The sequence below is a fragment of the Eretmochelys imbricata genome, chromosome 2 (genome assembly GCF_965152235.1).
Source record: "Eretmochelys imbricata isolate rEreImb1 chromosome 2, rEreImb1.hap1, whole genome shotgun sequence".
Taxonomy (NCBI): Eukaryota; Metazoa; Chordata; order Testudines; family Cheloniidae; genus Eretmochelys; species Eretmochelys imbricata.
Window position 1 is genome coordinate 101,083,146 of NC_135573.1, and position 22,316 is coordinate 101,105,461.

Below are 22,316 nucleotides of genomic sequence, written 5' to 3' on the forward strand. Positions count from 1 at the left end.
CCTCCTGCATCCCAAACCCCTCATCCCTGACCCCACCCCAGAGCCCACACCCTGAGATGGAGCCCTCACCCCCTCCTGCACCCCAACCCCCTGCCCAAGCCTAGAGCCCCATCCCACACCCTGAACCCCTCTGCCCCACTCCTCAGCCTGGAGCCCGTTCCTGCACCCCAAACCCATCATCCCCAGCCCCACCCCAGAGCCTGCATCCCTCACCCCCTCCTGCACCCCAACCCCCTACTCCAGCCTGGAGCCCCTTCCCACACCCTGAACCCCTCATTTCTGACCCCACCCCAGAGCCCACACCCCCAGTTAGTGCCTGCACCCCAACCCCCTGCCCCAGGCTAGTGAACGTGAGTGAGGATGGGGGAGAGTGAGCCACCAAGGAAGTGGGAATGTAGTGAGGGCCTTGGGAAAGGGTGGGGCAGGGGTGTGGCCTCAGGGAAGGGACAGGGCTAGGGTATTCAGTTTTGTGGGATTAGGAAATTGGCAACCCTAGCTATACACCTTATGACTTTTAGCCCAGTGGTTTCAGCACTTGTCTCAGATATGAAAACAAGGTTCAGTTCCCCCTCTGCCTAAGGGAGAGAAAGGATTTGAACAGTCATCTCCCACACATCTCAGGAGAATATTTAGCCACAGTGGAACTCCTTTAACGCGAAAGACTGAGGGAGCACCACATCAGAATACCCCATAACTCACTGGTTAGAGCACTCTCCTGAGAGGTGTGGGTAAACCTGATCCGGCAGAGGGGGAAATGGAAACTGTCTCCCACATATCCCAGGTAAGTGCTCTAACTGCAGTACTAAAAGTTATAAGGTGGGCTGGATCGGCACCACTGCTATGAGTTAGGTGGATGAATGTCTAACTTCCCCCAGTTTGTGGAACACTCTGGGGCTTAAGTGGGAGAAAGGTGTCCGGATGCATGCCCACAGGCAGAAATATAGGTGCTGAGTGCATTTAGGCACCTACACAGTTAGGCGGGAGCGGAGCAGTTTGTTTGTGGATTGCAGTGAAGCCTAAAAATAGGACCTAGGTTCCTAAGTAGCTTTGTAGATCTGGGCCTTAGCTCTGTGCCTCTGTGCCTCAGCTTCCCATCTGTAAAATGGGGATAATAATACTTCCCCACCTTACAGGGTGTAGTGGGGATAAATATAATAAAGAGTGTAAGCTGCTCAGATACGATAGTGATGGAAGGGGGCATATTAGTATCTTAGACAAATAGCACATATTTTAAAAAAAAACCCTCAAATCTGATTTTAAATGTCCACATATTTAGGTGTTCTGATCTAGGGGTTTTGTTTGAATTAACCTCTAATTATTTTAGGGTTGGGCTGAGTTTTGTTCCCCCTGCCCCTTCTACTCTTATGCATTATAGTGTCTGCAAGACAGTACAATCCATTCTATGAAAATCTATAATATAGGTCCTCGTGCTTTTTAAAAAGTGAGTTCTCTATTTTAAAATTTTGTTTTAACTTGGTTTGTGCCCAGTTTTCACATATTCCTCATGTATTTCAGAGTGATGGCTCTTTGACATGATAGCTGGAGAAAGAGGTATCTGCAATGGTGTGCAGAGGGACATGAACTAGAAAACATCTGGTTATGCTGTAACAGACAGGTGAGAAGTGGAGGAAAGTTTGCCAATAGCAGAAAGCTAGTTTTGAATACATTACATCACAATCTCTTTTCTGTCTAAATTATATGAGTATCAGATTAACATGGGACAGGAGCCCAGTGTGAATAGAGACTTTATGATTCAAAATAGAAGAATATCAGAGGCAACATATCATACAAAGGTGGTACAGCAAGTACAAGGATGTTATGATCCTTTAGCCTATTTTGATTACCATCACAGAAGATGAACTGTGTTATAAAGACACATGCATTAAGAAACCAATCCTGCGCCTACTGAAGTCAATGGGAAAAAACTCATTGAGTTCAATGTTGCAGCATAATGTCTTTAATAAAAAAATTATCTTATGTTAAGGCCCACTCTAGCACCCATTTAAGTCAATGGGAGTCTTTTGTTTGACTTCAGTAGCAATGAATCTGGTCCTTCATGCAACAGTAAAGTTAAAATATCAAGCACCCAAAAATTGAAAACTTTTGAAAAATTTCTAGAGCAGTGTTAGTTTATCCATATTGCACATCCTGGCTGTTTCAAGTATAAGCCACAACAGCTGTGATCCCGAAAACATGTCGAGACTGCTCATTTGAGTAAAAGTAAACATGTGCTCATGTGTTGGCAAGGTAATATTACACTATCATTTTAATTCTGAATTTTAAATATGCTGAAATTATCTTCTTCAAATCTGAATTGATTTTCTTAATTACTGAGGATAATATAAGCAAGCCAAGTCTGAAGTTTCTGGACTCAGCCATTTTTGAGTTACTATGCTAGTGCCAAAATTTCCATGAGAACGTATTGGCCAGATATGGGTTTTTCCTGCTTGTATAATTTCACCGCAATAATGACCAAACTAATTTTGCTCAGACTTACTTTTTAAAAATTATTTTGACACTGAGACCAAGCATGGAAAATATTAACCCCAAAGGAATTTTTTTGAGAAAATAGGCAACTGATAAGATGGGCAGATCAGGGAAGATGGAACTCAGTAGCACTCTCTATTGCTACTACACGTTTTTCACGATAGAATGATTGCACTGAACACTACTTTCCATCGAGACCTAACTAGCAGGCCTTCGGGGGAGGAATGGTGAAGCAGCTACACTTCCCAGACAGAATATGCATCCTGAAAACAAAGTCTCCAGTGAGTACTCTTATAAAGGAAACAAACCCTTCATACACCACTGTATACCCAGATTTCTAAGATGAGCTGTGGGGGGAGAAATACATCTTTTAACTCATGTCAGAAAACTGCTCAAAACCATTGATGGGTAAACAGATTAATTCTTGGTTTATAGAACTATTGCCTTTTCCTCTTTTGTCCCTAAAGGCCTTTCCCTTACAATGTTGAACTAAGAGTTCTGACTGTGGAATTAGGGGTCCAGACTCAGAATAAATCAGAGTTCTTGCAAGCACCTTAAGCACTGTGAGATCACTGAACACCACACAATTTGTGTCCCAATTGGTTCACTGAAACTTGAGACCACTGTGTGATCTGTATTATATACTGAAGTTGTTCTTGGATGCTACGCGACACCCATTGTACACCCATTCTCTTGAGAGCGTAGTGTAGTAATACCGTTAAATGGTGACATCAGATTAGTGGCTAGGTCAGCCGCCCCAGTCCAAGAATACCGGCCCTTTGTAAATGTTGGCTCATGCTGCACAGTGGACTATGAGTTACATGCAGTATTGCTAGCTTGAATGTATCTTCTGGACCTCTTAACCAGCATTATTTACACTTATAATCCTTTCCTTCCTCCTTCACTAGGCTGAACTCTTGGCTTCCTGATTAAACTGATGATTTTGCACTAAAAAAGCTCCATAAATTTTAATAATAGGGGCCAAATTCCATATTCCAGTGTATGTGTGGAACTCTCATTAACTTTATTACACACATTAAAAAGGTGCAAGTTATTGTGTATGACCCAGCTGGGCTCATTCACTATGTGAGTGGTATCCTCTGTTATGGAGTAAACTGTCCCAAGTACTGGAAACACTGGTCCCTCCCTCAGTGCCTGTGATTTTCTGTGGCTCCCAAGCTATCCAAATTACCCAGAGCACCAGGATAGTTTGGAGTCAAGTTGGGCAGCAACAGCAGCAGACGTAGAAAATAGCAGGTGGCAAGGGCACCAAACACTTTACCATAGTGCAACTAGGGGTCTTCATCTGACTCCCAGGTCTTAGGGTTCTCAACTGGCTGATAGTTACTCCATGCCTATGACTGCCATGGAAATTTGACCCATTATCGAGTGTGTTGACTCTAGTGTAAATCTGCCAAGACCTTTCTCCAACAACACAGCAAGGAGAGACAAATGGACATATCTAAAAGAAGAATTTCAGCCTAAAGATGTTTCAAATACAGCCAGAACACACTAGGAATTTTCCACAACTCCCTCCTCTTCACTTCTATGAACTCTTCACTATCATCGAGCTACTCAGAAAGAAAAATTGGCTAATGGCATGAAAGAACCTGGAAGCAGCACTTGCTTATGCCAGCTGGGAATATGGTCCCTAGCCTCTTTCTCATTGGGAAGGAAGAAGAGCAGCAGAGACTCCTGGAGACGGAACTTGCACTCGCAGAATTCAGCAGAGGCAGCAGAGCAAGTGAGGAGGGTAGTCTCTCTGATCAACCAGATGCCGTATACTACATGGAATAGCAATATTAATCATGTTAACATATATAATATTGTTATATACTACGTTTTAGAAAACAAGGGGAAGGGACAAATAAATATTCTGCTCTAAGCAAGACTGGGGCTCTTTTGTGCAACACATGTGAAAAGATAGAGCTCTTCAGGGCAAGGACTATCACATACACATGGACACACACACACACATCCCCCCCCGCCTTGAATAATTTATCAGCATCTAAATATCCAAATCCTGAAACTATATTTTGCAGTGTTTAATAGAGAATAATTTATTACCACTCATTTTAGCCCATAATTTTACAATATTGTTTCAAATTATTATTTATTTCCTTCTTCAGCTTTGTCTAACCATATGTCTCATATGCTATGACTGTATCTACAGAGATCTTGGTTTCACACAGCTCCACCAGTCTGTACACAGTTTTAGCTCAAAGCCCCAACACTGGGCATCTTGCCATCTTGTTCATTGACTTCATTTTCTCACATATTTTGTTAGGGGTAATTCACTCTGGAATTTTGTTTTGAATACAATACATTGTAAGGTACAGTCACACAGGAAATTTCCCAATATTTTCATGGCATTCACAATCCTCATGATACTAAATGTTATCAGGCACTGAGGCAGGAAGGGTTATACAAAGAAATGACCAGCATTGTCTTTCCTCATAAGTCTGCATTAACATATGAAGAGAACACTGAAACAGTCTATTCTCACATCTACTGTATAACAGAATAGCTTGTAGAAGAGACTTATAATGAAACAAATATAGTGGGTGTCAGGAGATTTGAAATCACAGCTAAATGTTATTGAACATTTTTATTTGGGTTCCCCTTTAAATTCCCTGAATACTTTCTATTTTAAAAAGTGCTCACATAGGGCTCATTAATGGGAAGTGAAGAGACTTCAGCCATATGGATGTAGGTGTATTTCTGAGTGCCAATGCCTGACTTCTCGTGTGGGATTTTGAAGTAGAAACCCAAGCTCCAAAGGTGGAGGGCACAACTCTGCTGGCAATAACTATTTATGACAAAGAGTGATTACTGCGAGACACAGAATAGTAACAGGATACGCTGTAACAAATTGTAGATGAATCACTAATAACCGAGGAAGAATAAGCAGAGGAGAAAAAGGATGAAGCTCAGTTCAGACATTTTTTTTCTACTTAGGAAGTCAAATTCTTCCTTATTTTATTGAACTGAAGTTATTTATATTGATTTACAAACACTGAGTAAGTTTCCACCCCTCGCTTTGGATGCCTTTTTAGGAGATAAAATTCAATAAAATACAATCAAAGTATGCAATCATTTGGCAATACTGGAAATCCATGTGCAATATTTTAATGTGTCAGCTAGAATAGAATGGCAATACATCCCAGCTCAGTGTCAGCCCTTTCCCCATACTGATCTCAAAACAATTTAAAGTTCTGGGATAATATTTCCAAAAGTTTCTAAGTTACTGTCAATAAGAACTAAGCTCCTGAGTGCCTAAGTCATTTGAAAATTTACATCCGATCTACACTGCATGTTCTGTGCCATGCTGACCATGCTGCCAGTAATCAACATATAAAAGGGTAGAATTCCGAAAAGTATTCAGCAGCTCTGGCTCCCATAGAAATCAATGTGAGTTTTACCATTAATTTCCCTGGGAATGGATGTAGACCATTGCTGAGTGCTTTCAAAAACTCCCACTTCAAAATAACAGTGATCACTTCTCTGCTGAGGAGTAGCAGATGTTAGGGCCTTGCAGGTCAATTTCCCACTGCAGAAAAATCAGTGACAGAGTCTGGATATTTTCTTACTGCCACTTATTTTGTTTTTTTTACACTGTACACAATGCTCTTGGAACAGACAAGGTCACAAGTGGCATGCAGGCAAACTCCTATTTCAGGAATCTCAATCCAAACACTAAAGCCAGGTTCCCAGGAAGGAACTCCAGCCCAAGAATTGATTCTAGTTAGAGAGGTGAAGGCAAAGAGCAAACACTCTTGCTGCTTACAGCAGGTCCCCCAAAGAGAAGAACCTGTGTCACAAAAACAATACAGCACTTCCTGAAGGATTGTACAATGCTTGCACACTCAGACCTTACAAAAATATTTTTCCAAAGATTTTTTCTCCCCTAATTTCATTCTAATCTATTTTCCCTCCCAGCCACATTCCTTCCTATACAGTTCCATATCCATGACATGAGAAACAGAGTAAAGTGAGAAACACTTCATAGTGACAGGTTTCAGAGTAGCAGTCGTGTTAGTCTGTATTCGCAAAAAGAAAAGGAGTACTTGTGGCACCTTAGAGACTAACCAATTTATTTGAGCATAAGCTTTCGTGAGCTACAGCTCACTTCATCGGAGCTTATGCTCAAATAAATTGGTTAGTCTCTAAGGTGCCACAAGTACTCCTTTTCTTTTTACTTCATAGTGAGAAACACAGAAAAGAGCCTGCTTCTGACTTTGCTTTGCATGGGATTTAGATTATAACACCATTAACTTTAATGCAACTACTCCTGATTTACAACAATATGAAGTCAGAATCAAGACCCAGATGCCTCTTGCATGCTTTGCAGCCAGTTTGCTTCGGAAAACCACCAGCAGAGTCATAGGATGGTGTGAGAAAGGTGTAAGTGATTTTGTCATTTTCAATCTGGTTTCATATTCTGACTTGTATTCAGTCATGAATACGATTGGACCCTGGTATTTACACCCAAAGATTTGAGGATGAATTCCATTTTACAGTGCCTTCATATTTAGCCCTTTAGATGAAACACAGCCCTTATTCCATTTTAATAAGTGGTGTGTCACCCATGAAAGTTACAGTTGCAGTTTGGCATCAAACCAGCAAGACACAGTTTTTGGATATGTCATGAGAAGCAAAGCTACACCCATAGAGATCTGCCAGGTCTCAGTTTTTTGACACGACACACAGTTTTAGCAGGCCTGGTCACACTGCAAAATGTTTCATTTTTCCCAGTCTATATTGCTCCTCTTACCCTTTCACTGGCAGCCAAGCTGACCTGCATCTGACATCAGACACAGAGGAAGTGGGGCAGGATTTCAGCTGTCAGCCCAATAGTGCAGAAACACCATGGCAAAAAATACAGGAATATAAACTTTTTGTTTTAATAGGGTTTGAAGTCACTATCTCCTGGTGCAAAGTTGTCAGCAGGGACTTTTGGAAGTTTGTTTTGGTTTGGTTTGGGCTTTTCTTTGTTTGTTTGTTTTGTTTGTTTGTTTTTTGAGGGATACCAACCAACCAACACACACAGATTTTCACAATAATAGTAAGAATTTTGTAGACAGCATTAAAACAGATCACAGGTATCTATGTACTTGATAATCATAATGATAATTTCTTGAGCTGTAAAGGAGACGGTAAACTTCAGCAAATTCTGATCTGTAGTTGAACTAAGCAGAATACACACAAATAACTCAAGTCACTCTGCAGGGTCTTTAATAAGAATCAAGGTAAATAGGACCAGTTCCACTAGCTCAGCCTTGCACTAGCTCAGCCTCGCATAGATTCAGTCTGACCCTCTCTGATCTTTATGGGGAAAATAACTACTATAGAAAAAACAAAACAAAAATATTCAAGGGAGTCAAAGAGGAAAAAAATAACAGAGGTAGACAAAGACAGTAAGAAAGAAAAGAAAAACTATTGAAAGCCTGTGCAGACAAGTATGAATCAATTATTCTAAAAAGCAGATGTAAAATGAAGCTGCTTAAACATATAAGGCACTTCTACATTGTATTCAAATAATGCTGAAATTATAGAGCTGTCATTCGCAGACCTGTCGAGGGTGCCTTTCTTACCACGTTATGATTTAGCATTTCTCTTGGAAGGTTGTAGCAATTTTGACATTAGAGTCATTGGACAGGAAAGCCATAAAATGTACATGGAGCACCTCCTCTGTCTTTTTTGTGTGGTCTTATAAAAGGTTCTCCAAGTCAATTATGCCACCAGAAAAAATGAGTGACCCAAAGGGGAAGAATTTGTAAAAGTGCAGGAACCCTGGGCTCGAGACAGAGAGAGCAGATTGTGGAACAAATGTAACTGTGAAGATTTAAATAATTTGATGGCACATAATCTAATCTGACATGGCAGCAGGTTATTTTACAAATTGTGAATTGCTCTGCCCACGAGTGTCATAATAAGAGCCTGTGTAAGAGACAACTAAAAGATACAGATTTTTCTGGAAGGGAATATTCAAATGACAGAAATGGAAAACAAGGGGAAAGGGTGCTTCCCAGTTTGAGCGCTTATCGACGTGGCCGCTATCCAGCTTCCTGTGAGGAATTTCCATTTGGACTCCCTTTATGAAAGCTAGGTACTAAATAACAGTGGATACACCAGATCTAGCAGATAAACTGTGGCACCATGTTAAGTATCTGCCCTATTCTATACATGTTTCAGACTCATTTTAACAGCTACTGCACAGCATCCTGAATCCTTTTCAAAGTTGTTTGAAAACAGGAATTCTTTGAGCCCTTCCAGTTGTTAATGAGCCTGAGGGAAAAAAAAGATCAAGCATGTTTTAGTCGTTATGTAATGGACACACTGCTCTGTGCTGTACATCAGAACCCAGCAGTATTTCATTCGACTTGAAGACTGATCGTGGAATGATTTAATTCCATGGCTAGTAAAGGCCTCGGCCTACACTGAGCAGCACAGCCTGCTTTTGTACTATGCTAGGTGAGCTCCTTGATTGTCTAGGTATTGTTGTTCAATGAAGAGCTGGTTTACAGATAAAGGTGGCACTGTCAAGAGTTCTGAATAGCTCAGAGCTAATTGCTGACCCTAACAGGCCCAATTAGCTGCTACAAGCTCAGCAAGACAGCCCATGGGACCAGTCCTTTCTTACACACGCATATTGAAACTCTCATTGCACTGGTACCTTGGCTACAAGCTTTGTAGTTACCTTTCAACAGATCAGAGGTTTATTAGGAAGAATGACTGCTGAACCGTCTCTAGATGTGAACAGACACACATACACATGCATACGACTAAGAGTTGAACTGCAAAAGGCTGATGAATTAGAACCAAATGCAATATATTTAAGGGGGGAAAGGAGGTATTTTCAATCAGATTCTCTAATGGTTATAATTTGATGAGATAATCCTAACCATTTAGATCTAATAAATTTACAGATCATGAACAATGGCTGCGTTAAATCTATTGTTGCTAGCAGTAACACTAGAAGCACGGACTCACGGGCTCTCCTCACAGCATTTGTTTTTATTCACTCAGTCTCTCCGTTCCACATCAGCTGCCATCTGGACAAAATTGAGAAATCATGACACCTGCCTGAAGAATAAGATGCTGATCAGATGGAATGAGCTGAGGCTTTATCTTGAGAGCAGAAATGTGAACTGTTGGTAACACAATCACTTAAAAGGTTTGTAAATTATGTGCCTTCAGAGCAGCATATGGCTCATGTGAAATATGGATTTGTGAACTTTTCACTAAACTTACGGCTCAGATGCTATTATGTTAGCTGCTGTATAAACATGTATAATAAATAAATAAAACTTTACACACGCACACACACACACCGTAAAAAAGGTACCAATGGCTTCCTTTGCCCTTTTTAATAATAATTATTTGCACTCATATAGCAAAATGTCCATATCAGTTTCATCCAAATATCTCAAAGTGCCTTATGGTACAACTGTGTAGGGCCAGTTAAGGGAATCTGGGGCTGTAAGCACATCACAATATGGAGCCCCCGGTGACCTATAGGCCTTCATCCACCACACACATACACATTGAGGCAGAGGCAGCAACATGGATCCTCCTTAGTTTAGGAGCAGCAAAGATCACCTCTCCCCACCTGGAAAGATAGGTAATTACTCGAGCAGCCAGGCGGTAGCCCAGGGGTAGGTGTGACAGTCACACTACACTCTTCTATTGTTGCACTCAAGAAACCATTTCAGTTTGGCGTCGGCAGGGTCTCCTAGAATAATGGGTCCTAGGTTAACATTGCACTGAGGTGCAAGGGATAGTTCATGCTGCTCATAGCTATTATTTCAGGATGCCTGCAGGCTCAGTCAGACATCACTGCATTAGTAAGTCACAGGTCACATTTTCAAGCTTATCTTTACAGCCATGAAAGGCTAGAAACTTACTTTAAAAAATGAAAGCTGAGATTCTGACCTTACCTTCAGGCCATAATCACTTATATGACTACAGGAGCTGGGGCCCTAGGCATGGAGCTATCCAGCTCTGGCTCATTGAGTTTAATCCAACTCTGGCTCATTGAGGTCAATAAGTACTATAGTCCTAGTGTTGCAGATGGGTAAACTGAGGCAAAGAGAGGTCAATGACTTCCCTCAAGAGCCCACAAGAAGTCAGCACAATAGTGGGTAATAGAACCTAGCAGTCTTGACGTTCAGACTTTGCTCTAACCACTGTTGCTTCCATGTGATCTCAAAATAATCATAATAATTCTATGCATCCAATGAAGTGGGCTGTAGCCCACAAAAGCTTATGCTCAAATAAATTTGTTAGTCTCTAAGGTGCCACAAGTACTCCTGTTCTTTTTGCGGATACAGACTAACACGGCTGTTACTCTGAAACACAGTATAAGAATCACTCAACCACCCCAAAAATGAAGCCACTTCTGCTACTATAGCTACACCTCTGTCAATAGGAGGGGATGTGAAGAATAACTTTTACAACAACTAAATTACTATTTTTAAGTAGGCAGAAATCTATAACTTGAGTGTGAAGTAAGTACAGCATTCACTTTAATGGGTCAAATGTTTAAAAAGTCCTCTAAAAATATGGGTATAAAATGTATAAGCAATCATCTGCTTGCACATTCTTTGCTTGCATGTTTTCTTGTATGTTTGACAGCTGCCATCCTGGCCAACACACCAAAGACTGAAACAGGGATGTCCAGAGCTAAAACCATGAGCCGCTACACAGACTCCTATCCTCTGTGGATTGGGCACAAAGAGGGACTTGCCATAAACACTGATCAATGACGTACATACTTCCTCTGATCATAGGAAGTTCATTCCAAGCATCTGAGGTCAACAGCAGTTTGAATCTCAGAAGATACCCCACTTATATGATGCCCTCTATCTTGGCTGACACACCAGGGATTGACTAGGGACCCCCAGAGCTAAAAGCATAAGCTTCTTGTGCTGTAATGGACAGTTATCCTGTGTGGATTGGGCTCTGAGGAAGACCTGTAACCCACTCACTAGTGGGTTATATATGCATACATGCATATGTCTGTTTGCACATGCAAATATGGATATTGCAAGTGTTTCATGCCCATTTTTAGTAACCTTTTAGAATAATTGGCTATGCATATTTCTAACATAAAATGAGCGCATTTCCTGGGTCCTGCTAACTGGGGGTTGAATCCCAAGAAAAAAAATGGAATCTTATTGCTCTCCCTGACTCCCAATAGCTTCTGTGGTTGTGAAAGTACTTCTGGATTACATAGTTTTATCTGATTTAGAAAACTCGCTCAGGAGTTATTTGAGGGCTGGTCGGAATTAAATAAATTTAGTCTACCACTACCATGTCAGTTTCTGATGCTTTATGGGAGCCAGTTTTGTGGTTAGAAACAGGCTCCTGCAGCCTTATGTTTCCACCTGGCTACAAGAAATAGTGACAAATTAGGTGGGGTGGGGAGGAAGAGAAATATTCCATTTTTAATTGACTTTTTATTTGCTTTTTATAGCCGTGCTTAAACTGAGAGTTATCAGAAGCCATTCAAAGTCTCTTTCTTTTCCCATTTTAAAATATATTCCTCCTAAAGCCAGATGAAAAATACTGTTAATGGGGCTTTGTGACTCCCGCAAAGTCCCCTACAAATTAAGGGACTCTGAAAAAATGTCAGCTGCCCAGTTCCCAGGAAAGAAAAATTAAACAATAAAGGCTTATCGACTTGTTCCTGAGAAGATAAAGTGCTTATGAATGAGACCCTTTCATATGCTCTGGTTTGTGATCAGAGTCTACAATTGCCAAGATTCTCAGAAAGTATCCTGATTAGCAAGAGAAGCTCTGATTAAATGAGTTTTAAGATTTTCTACTGAATCCCCATACTCCCTTCAACCTGCTTTTGTACAATATGCCATCTGGTTTTGTCAGGCCACTATCACTCTCACTTATAACTGGTGCCATAAACACATCACATTCGTGCAGATCAGCTGATTGTGCTAAGTTCAAGAAAGGACACCAGCATAGAGATGACAGCAGCTTCTCTCTGGCTTTGCTCCAGATCCCATGCAGGCATTTTTTGTTGTTCTCCATGACAGACCAAGAGGCTCTTGCCTTCTCTGTAGTACAGATCCCATCTTGCTCTCTTTTGGGGCCTGATACAACTCCCATTGATGTCAGTGGGAGTTTTTCTATTGACTTCAATATTTGATTTATTAGGTCCTTTCTGCACTACAGGTCTTCTGCTGCTATTACCAGGGCCAATCTCTTTGCTACCTATCGTACTGAGGAAAAGGGTTGGGGCTCACAGCCATGGACAGTGAACATCATTCTCTCTAGTATTTGCCTAGAATGTAGAGACATGGGTGTCATACTATACATATGATTTGAAATGGACCTTTAGAGGCCTTAGGTTAGAGTTAAGGAAATCCCATTATTTTTAACACAACTATAAAAAGAGTCTTTGGCAAGTGACCTCCGTTATCAATGCACCCAGGATTCTGCTTGCTGTAAGTTGATAGTGATAAGTGAGATCAGGACAACAGCCAAGAAGAAAAAAAAAGGGAAACCTCTGCTAACAACAACATCAACAGTTACCTAAATATAGCAATGAAAGTCCCTAAGGCCTAGAAGCTGTTAGGCGAACACTGGGAATGTAGGTGGCTCTTCTGACTCAGTTTCTTAGAAAAAAATAAGCTAAATTAACTGAAATTGGTTTTAAAAGTATTATTTTACTTTATTAAATGCTTCATTAGTCTAATGTTTATTTCAGGGAAATGAAAATTGGAACTGACCAGTTTCTTCAACTTAAGCCTCAGGTTCTTGTTTCTACTGACATAGATACAGATATTGCACCAATGAAAATAAGATAAGAGTTAAAAAATACCGTTCTCCCTTACTTCGTTTTCCTTATGCAGTTCTGGTTTCATAAATACCTCCAACACCCACCAGACAACCCAGGGCAGAGAGCAAAAAGTCTCACTTTTCCATTTCAGCAGCTCAAGTACTGGTTTAAACCATCAGCTGTAAAACAAAAAAAATTAATTTAAAAATGCTTAATTTTCATAAATTACACATTTTGATATTTTTAATTTAAATTTTTTGAAAGTTATTTTATAAAATAGACCACATCTTAAGTAGCTCAAGTATAATGACTACCTACATTTCAGTCTCTCGCCTCATTTCCAACCAATTTTGTAAGTTTCTGTAATAGAACTGCACTCATGGGGCAAAATACACCAGGGCCAGAATAAACAGCTGTGAAAGATGGTGGTAGTGGACAGGTTTCCGGGAGAAGTTGCTGTGGAGGAAAATGGTCATGTTCTCCCTGTGACATGGTGTCAGCTGCTATGACCCTGCATAGCAATGCAGCTGATTCATCGTAGCAACTGGACCAGATGAATCCTACTAACTTCAAACCAAGACCATAAAAGCGGTCAGAATGTCTTAGTATCAGAGACAAGAAGGAGCTGCCAACCCTAGAAACTAGCCAGCTCCTGCTGAAGTTTATATGTGCTATCATTTAAAATAACAATGAAGGAAAAACCTAAAAGGACGATATGTGCGGACAACATTCAAATGAGTGAGTCTTAAGTTAGGTCAAACTTGGAAATAACATCTGCTTTCACTGCCCTCTGCTGCTGGAACTTCAATACTATGAGGGCAGCCATACAAGTGGGCTTTTGTCATAAATATAAAGGGAAGGGTAAACCCCTTTGAAATCCCTCCTGGCCAGGGGAAAGCTCCTCTCACCTGTAAACGGTTAAGAAGCTAAAGGTAACCTCGCTGGCACCTGACCAAAATGACCAATGAGGAGACAAGATACTTTCAAAAGCTGGGAGGAGGGAGAGAAACAAAGGGAGTGTGTCTGTCTATAGTCTGTCTTTGTCGGGGATAGACCAGGAATGGAGTCTTAGAACTTTTAGTAAGTAATCTAGCTAGGTATGTGTTAGATTATGATTTCTTTAAATGGCTGAGAAAAGAATTGTGCTGAATAGAATAACTATTTCTGTCTGTGTATCTTTTTTGTAACTTAAGGTTTTGCCTAGAGGGGGTCTCTATGTTTTTGAATCTAATTACCCTGTAAGATATCTACCATCCTGATTTTACAGGGGGGATTTCTTCATTTCTATTTACTTCTATTTTTATTAAAAGTCTTCTTGTAAGAAAACTGAATGCTTTTTCATTGTTCTCAGATCCAAGGGTTTGGGTCTGTGGTCACCTATGCAAATTGGTGAGGCTTTTTATCCAACATTTCCCAGGAAAGGGGGGGTGCAAGTGTTGGGAGGATTGTTCATTGTTCTTAAGATCCAAGGGTCTGGGTCTGTAGTCACCTAGGCAAATTGGTGAGGCTTTTTACCAAACCTTGTCCAGGAAGTGGGGTGCAAGGTTTTGGGAAGTATTTTGGGGGGAAGGACGCGTCCAAACAGCTCTTCCCCAGTAACCAGTATTAGTTTGGTAGTGGTAGCGGCCAGTCCAAGGACAACGGGTGGAATATTTTGTACCTTGGGGAAGTTTTGACCTAAGCTGGTAAAGATAAGCTTAGGAGGTTTTTCATGCGGGTCCCCACATCTGTACCCTAGAGTTCAGAGTGGGGGAGGAACCTTGACAGCTTTGCTGCCCAAGAAGGGCCATGGTCAGGGAGGACAGGGATGTGTTGACTCAGTGTATTCCCTAGCCCTCTCTGCCAAACAATTTTTTATGGAGCCCCTGGTGGAATTTAAAACTGACACCCATCCACAGATCTCCAGTTGTGGGAGAGTAGCAGTGGAGAGGAGGGGGGCACTGGATCAGCATTCACATCGCGTCCCCTCTCAGTACCTGGCTAATCCCTGGGAAGCTAATGATCCAACCTAGCAGCCCAAATTCTGTGACTCCCAGTCAATTGCCAGCCATTATCCCCGACGTGGTGCCGTCCCCTGGCTTTCTACTAATCAGCCTGTCTTTAAGAGTTTTCCAACTCAATGTCGAGGGTTTGCCAGCATCCAAACACAATGTAATCAGTGGGAGAATTCCTGCTTTCTCCCAGGGGTAATCTATCCCATACAGACACATACCCCTTTGCCCAAGATATAAGTACGTAAGTGGTGCCTGACAGAGTATGAGTAGCCTAAGACTGACTCACCACTCCATGCACGTGACAAGCATTCCCACATGGACCAAACTGGGGATATCATTGGCTAAGGATTGGATGATTACCCAGTTAACAAAGTGATTCAGTTCATCAGCTGGGGACAGTTAAAAGAGAGACAGGAAGAGGAAGGAGGGGAAAGTGAAGGTCAGGAAGGAAGGGCTAGAGAAGCCCAGGATCTCAGGGAGATGAGATCTCTTCCCCCCTCACCCTGTGTGTATGGATAAGGAAAAAGTTTCGTGTTTTGGGGGACAAGCACTTGTACAGCACACTGTAAATAAAGCACATGGTGTTCAACTTGCCATGGGAGAATGTGAGGACTGTTTGCAGCGAAGTGAAGGAGGCCCATCCTGTGACAAGGTGCGGTTTTGAACTTCCTGAACCAATAGGACTGAATTGGACCCTAAAATGATGCATGTAAAATTAATACTTAATGATGCTCTGGTGTTTTTGTAACAGGTGATGCTATCTAACAAGTGATCAGAGAAGAAAACATTTTCTGAGTCCCAATTAAAACAAAAGTCTTAGAGGCGCCTCAAGCTCTTTGCTATAGATTTTTTTAAAAAAAGATGGGGCTTCCCCCACCACTATCCCTTAAGACTTCCAACCACCCTCTTTCTACTGTTCCTGTAAGAAGGACTGAATGTACAACATAGCAACACTGGTCAAATTCTAAAGAGGTATTTAAGAAAATACTGTACTGTATATAAAAGGCATGGAGAAGCTGAATAGGTTTACATACTGTTAATGTAGACAAATGACATGAACAACATATCTAGCTGCAATTTAATTAGATCAATATGATTAGCCTGTGCTATATTACACTATCTAGACTTAGCCTTGCAAAGCATGCTGCTTAAAAATGCTTTACAACCCTAAAACATTGTAGTAGCACATGCTGTTTCAATGCTATCATGCATCACTATCACCACTAAAACAGCATTAAGAGTGGGAGTTTATAGGACACTCAAGAGACACATAAAATATTACCCTTGCAGAGGAAAATTCTGACAATGTAGCCTGCAAAATTATTTTAACTGTCAAAAAGAGCTTACTTGAAATTAATTCCAAACTGTGCAGCATGGTCGTGATTACATAACACGTTAATTTAACCAATGGTTGCAGGAGTTGACATAATGAACAAAGCAGAGCAAGGTAGCATGGTTTACCAATGAGTATTGCGCTTGAAGTCCTGCATAAGTTTCATATACACAGTAAATCATGAATGGCTGTTTAATTGTTGCATCATCTACTTCAACATGGGCTAGATGTCATGTTTGATGAAAGGTTATATGATTTTTTTTAAAATGGCAATGACTTTGCTTCTAATAAGAATATGGGACTCCACAGAGACACCTTTTCCCAATGTAGTAAAAAAATACCCACTTCCATCTGCTGTTGTGCCCATTCCACTTGGGCTCATAGCTGACCATAGTAATCTATGAATTTGTAACATCTAGGCTCAACTACTGTGATTTTCTGGATCTAGCAATAAAGCCCCAGGCCCTGAAAGAAACTCCAGCTAGTACAGCATAAAGCAGCATCCCCAGCTTAGCGAAACAAGTCATCAGGAATATATCATTTTGAATTGTCACTATCTGAGGTGGCTTTCCACTGAACAGAGAATCCATTTTTAAACTAATCCAACCAGAATTTTAAAGCAAGATTTGAACCAAATTCTAGGAGTGGAAAGCCTAGGATACTAACCCACTGTGCCACGTAAACCCTCTCTCTTTGCATTTATAAACTTTTTAAAAGTGAACATGATGCTCATGAAGGTGAATTAATGGCCCTGGTGACTGAAATCCTCCATTTATATACAGCATGTGACCATGAGTAGGCAGCAATGCAGAATTTTCAATACTACCTGACCAGGGATGCTGGAACAATTTTTATAGTGGGGGTGCTGAGAGCCGTTGAACCCAACTGTAAACCCTGTATATGATGAAAATCACTTCAAGCTGGGGGTGCATTAGCACCCGCAGCACCCTTAGTTCCAGCACCTATGTACCTGACCTTACTTACGTCACATCCCTGACTGACGAGGGGGGCAGACTGAAGCTCTATACCCATTTGATCTTGACACTAGTCTACTAGCAACTGGATTGAGATCAACAACCCATTTCACACAGGACACCAACAGTTATACCATTCATATGTGCAATGTGTTTACACAATATAAATCAATGATCCAGTCCAGGAATTTTCAGCAATGATGGCTTGGGGTTTAGAAAAATATATCTAACATTTAAAATCTTATGGTTTTTGTGAAGTCAATGAATGAGCTTCCATATGAAAGCTCTTTAACTTTTTATTTTGATGATGTTTTTCGTTCCAGTAGTAGCATAGCTTGCATGGGTGTGAGATGGTTGTGACAATGTCCAGAAGACAGCCACACTATTTTTTGCTACTAGCAAAGGTATTTTGCTCTTAGTAAAGGACCATCTGAGGTTAAATTAAATTTGGAGCAAAAGATATCTGTGTTTCATTTATGTGGATTACAGATGTTGCCATTCTGCTTTTAAAATGACTGGGTCAGGACTTTCCACAACATACCCATTTTTATATCATATTATAGTGTACAGAACACACACTCCCTGACGGAGGACAAATTTGTCTGAAATGAAGCAATTCTTTGAGGATTTAATTATAACTAATGTAGCACATTAAAGAAAAATCAATGTATATTTAGTATGTATAATTATCTTGGATATTAAGAGCCCAAATTTCACTCCAAACAGAATAATCCCATTCCAAAATTCAACTTTTGAGTTTAGTAAGTTTTAACTTGGTCTTTTCTAAAACTGTCTAATGTGAGAATAAACTTGTATGATAGGAATACCACATTCCTTTTAAAAATGTATTTGAAGTAGCCCTTTTCTAGTATAGAATCTGTTCATTTGATGTTTAGACCAAAGATTTCCTTGCTAGTGGTATGTCTATTCACAGAAATGAAAAACGGTTGATCCTCACAGATGACATAATTACTGAAGTCCCAGAACATATATGATATTTGAACCTTGGAAAGCTTCACCCAGAGTTAGGGATCTATTCCCATCCTTCAATGCCTATCAAACGACTGGACTGAGGTCATTGAGTAGTTCACAGAATAGTCATTGGGGAAGGAGAAAACACTTGTCAGCCCCATGCTGAATGGAATGAGGTTTTTTGTCCCAGGTATTTATCATACATTTTAGCATGTAGGCTTTCCTGGTTAATCTTTGTTTCTTATGGTACCACACATCAATTATAGGAATACCCTTCGTCAGTTCTGCATCTATCATTTTAGGTATTACACCTTTGTGTTCAGTGAAGGTACAATAGACTGAAAGTGTTAGACTGCTAAAAGTACAAACATTGTGAAGTACCAAAACACCTTTTTCTGATGGTAACTGCAAGACTGAGAAACAACCTCTGGGTCTTTTAGTTGTCCAGACAAGGGAGAAAATGAAAACATTAAAATAAAAGTTGTGGCAGAAACAAAGAAGGATCTTGAAACCCATAAACAAAATGTGAGGCATATATCATCTTGATTGAATTATTCTTCCAATCAAAGTCAAAGGAAAGATAGAGCATCCAATAAATAATGATGTCTCTAGTCAGAGAAGTGACACTTTTTAAAATAGTATTTGGTTTTTAGTTTTATGTATAGTTATCCTTAAGTACCTAATAGAATCTTATTTTAATATCATTTCCTTGTTAAAGTAGGATTAGCAATTGTATACTCAATGTTAAGTCATTCATTTTTATCCCCATTAACTGAGAATAATGTAAAACTGATTTATTGTTTGTAGGATTATGGGCAGATGATTGGGATTACAGGAACAAATCAATATGTCATCTGCATAGAATAAAATGAAATTTGTGGCATTTCTGATTTTTATTCCTCGAAGCAACTCTTGGTTGCTGAAAAATTAGTCTAGAGGTTCAATTACAATTGCAAAAAGAAAAGGGAATAATGGACAGCACTGCCTAGTTCCCCAGTGTCATTTCAAAAAGGGCGAGTTTATATTGCTAGTATGTACAAACCTGGACAGTACATTATATAAGATTTTAATCCAATTTTTATGAAGGTCTTTCCAAAGTTGAGGGGTTTTTTGAGATCAGTCAACAAGTATTTCCATTCTAATGAATCTAAAGATTTTCCCAAGTCAATTGAATGGACAAATCTAGAGTTATCAAATTCTTATGGTGAATAAACACAGAAAAGTCTTCTTAAATTATCAGCAGTGGAGCAGCGTGGAAAACAAATCTTGATTGATCTATGTGGACAATGTCTCCTGTTACTAGTAGGAATCTTTTGAGCTGAAGTGCAGAGGTGTCTCACAAGGCCTATGCACCACTTTAGTCCCCCAGAAAATCTACACTAAAGGCTTAAAGAGAACGTAAGTAAGGGCCCTCTGCACACAAACACCTTTCACCTCAGTGCGTAAAAAAAAGACAAAGGTTTAAGATCATCGGACAGAGCTATGGGTCTATAGGAGGAACAGTTTATTAGGATTGCCCAGTAGTGCAACAGCACTTTCACAGAATGAATTGAGCAGTTTTGGTGGTTCAAATGCATGCTTAAACACTGCTAATAACAGTTCTGCAACTAAACTTATGGTTTCTCCATGACTATCTGAGCACATTACTTTGCCTGATCCTAGACTTTTAAGAGCTTTTCGTATGTCTTGATAAATGTAAGTAAGTTTCAATAAACTGCTTTTATTTATTAACTCGATCTCTGGATTTGAAGGCATCTTGGAAGATTAGTGTGTCTGACACAACTCTGAAACTGTTATTTATGATTTCTGGATCATATGTCAAAGTTTGAGCTTTAGTTTTTATAGTTGACATGTGGAACCCTGGTGCGCAGTGCTCCATTGGTCACCCATGACTAAAAGAGAAGTTGCTGCATATTGTACCAATTCCCACATGCTATTCACAACTGACTCCAGGCAGAGGACACTGAGGGCATGGCTACACTTGCAGATGTAGAGCGCTTTGAGTTAAACCAGCCTTCGGAGAGCGCAGTAGGGAAAGCGCTGCAGTCTGTCCACACTGACCGCTTCAAGAGCACTGGTGTGGCCACATTTGTGGCACTTGCAGTGGCATTGGGAGCAGTGCATTATGGGCAGCTATCCCAGCATGCAAGTGACTGCAATGTGCTTTTCAAATGCGGGGACGGGGGGAATGGAGTGTGACAAGGAGTGTGTTGTGTGTATTTGGGGGGAGAGAGCATGTCAGCATGCTGTCTTGTAAGTTCAGATAGCAGCAGACCCCCCTCTTGCCCCCTGCCTCTCTCTTTCACACACAGCATTCCACACTAATGGTTGCTTTGTCTCGGAGCAGATAAGCAGCCGGCTGTCAGAAACGGAGCTGTTAAAGGGCATATCTGCATTCCTGCAGTGATTCAAAAACAATGACAAGAGTGGCCACTTGACTTAAGGGGATTATGGGACATTTCCGGAGGCTGATCAGAGCACAGTAATTCAACACCTCGTTCACACTGGCGCTGCGGCGCTCCAGTGGGGACGCAGCAAACGTTATTCCACTCACTGAGGTGGAGTACCAGCAGCGCTGTAGCCGTGGAGTCAGAGCGCTCTACGTGCCTTGCCAGCGTGGACTGGTAGTGAGCTAGTGCGCCCGGGGCTCCTTTATTGTGCTGTAACTCCCAAGTGTAGCCAAGCCCTGAGATGATGTAACACAGAGGCAAATGATTTGTGGTCACGGCTATTAGGTCATCTTTCAAGAGGAATGAGTATACTCGCCTAACTAGCCAAAGATGGAGGACGACTTTTCCCACCACTGTTCCCACATGCATGTCTATGAGTAAAAATGAGTCCAACAGAACCTTAAGTCTGTGCATCAAATTGACAAATTGATGGGCAAAGCCTTCTATAAAAGGTGAGTTCCTTGAAATATTCCCTTTCCCTGCCAGCATCACTTTGTCTTACCCAGAATGAGCTGGATCCAGCTTCTTTTCATCCATGTGCTTATTTCTCTCAGGCATTGGGACATCTGTGTGATTACACTGACTGCATCTGCAAAAACAGACATGCAGCTGTGTACTTGTATCACTGGTGATAGATCTCCCAAATATGTTGAAAAAAATAGAAACTGGGATTAAAACTTGCATATCTCACAGGAGAGGGCTCTCTGTTATCTGTCCAAGAGGAATGTGCAAAGCCAGTTTAGTGCTGCTCATCCAGTCCGCCTTAGTCTTGTAAGTGAATCAGCAGCACTTTGGGGTTGGTGTTGTCGAAGGCTGCTGAGAGATTCAATAGCACTAACACACAGGTTTTCCCTCTGTCAGCTGTTATAAAGAGTTCATCCACCAATATCATTAGACTTGTCTTCATACTATATTCCCAGTCTGAAACCTGATTATGAAGAGTTTAGGATGCTGGCAGAGAGCTGGAGTTACCCTAGACACTACTTGCCCAGTAATTTTGCTGAGGAATAGGAGTATGGATATTTTAAACGTTCATGTTTCACAGACTTGTTGATAGATGACAGAAAGAGATCTGAAAAGCTTTGCGAGCTATAGCTTTCAATCATTTCCCGGTTTAGCTGTAGTGTAAACTCAATTATTTCAAACTTTAAGTCTCCTGTTAGGGTTTCAACCTCAGAATCTAAATCTTTGAAAAATGCCTTTATTTCTCTATGGATGGTCAGACTAAAAGAAGATCTTGCTGCTGGACATCTCTCTCTCTCTCTCTCTTTAATTCTTTGTTAAGCACAGAGTAGGTTCTTGGTC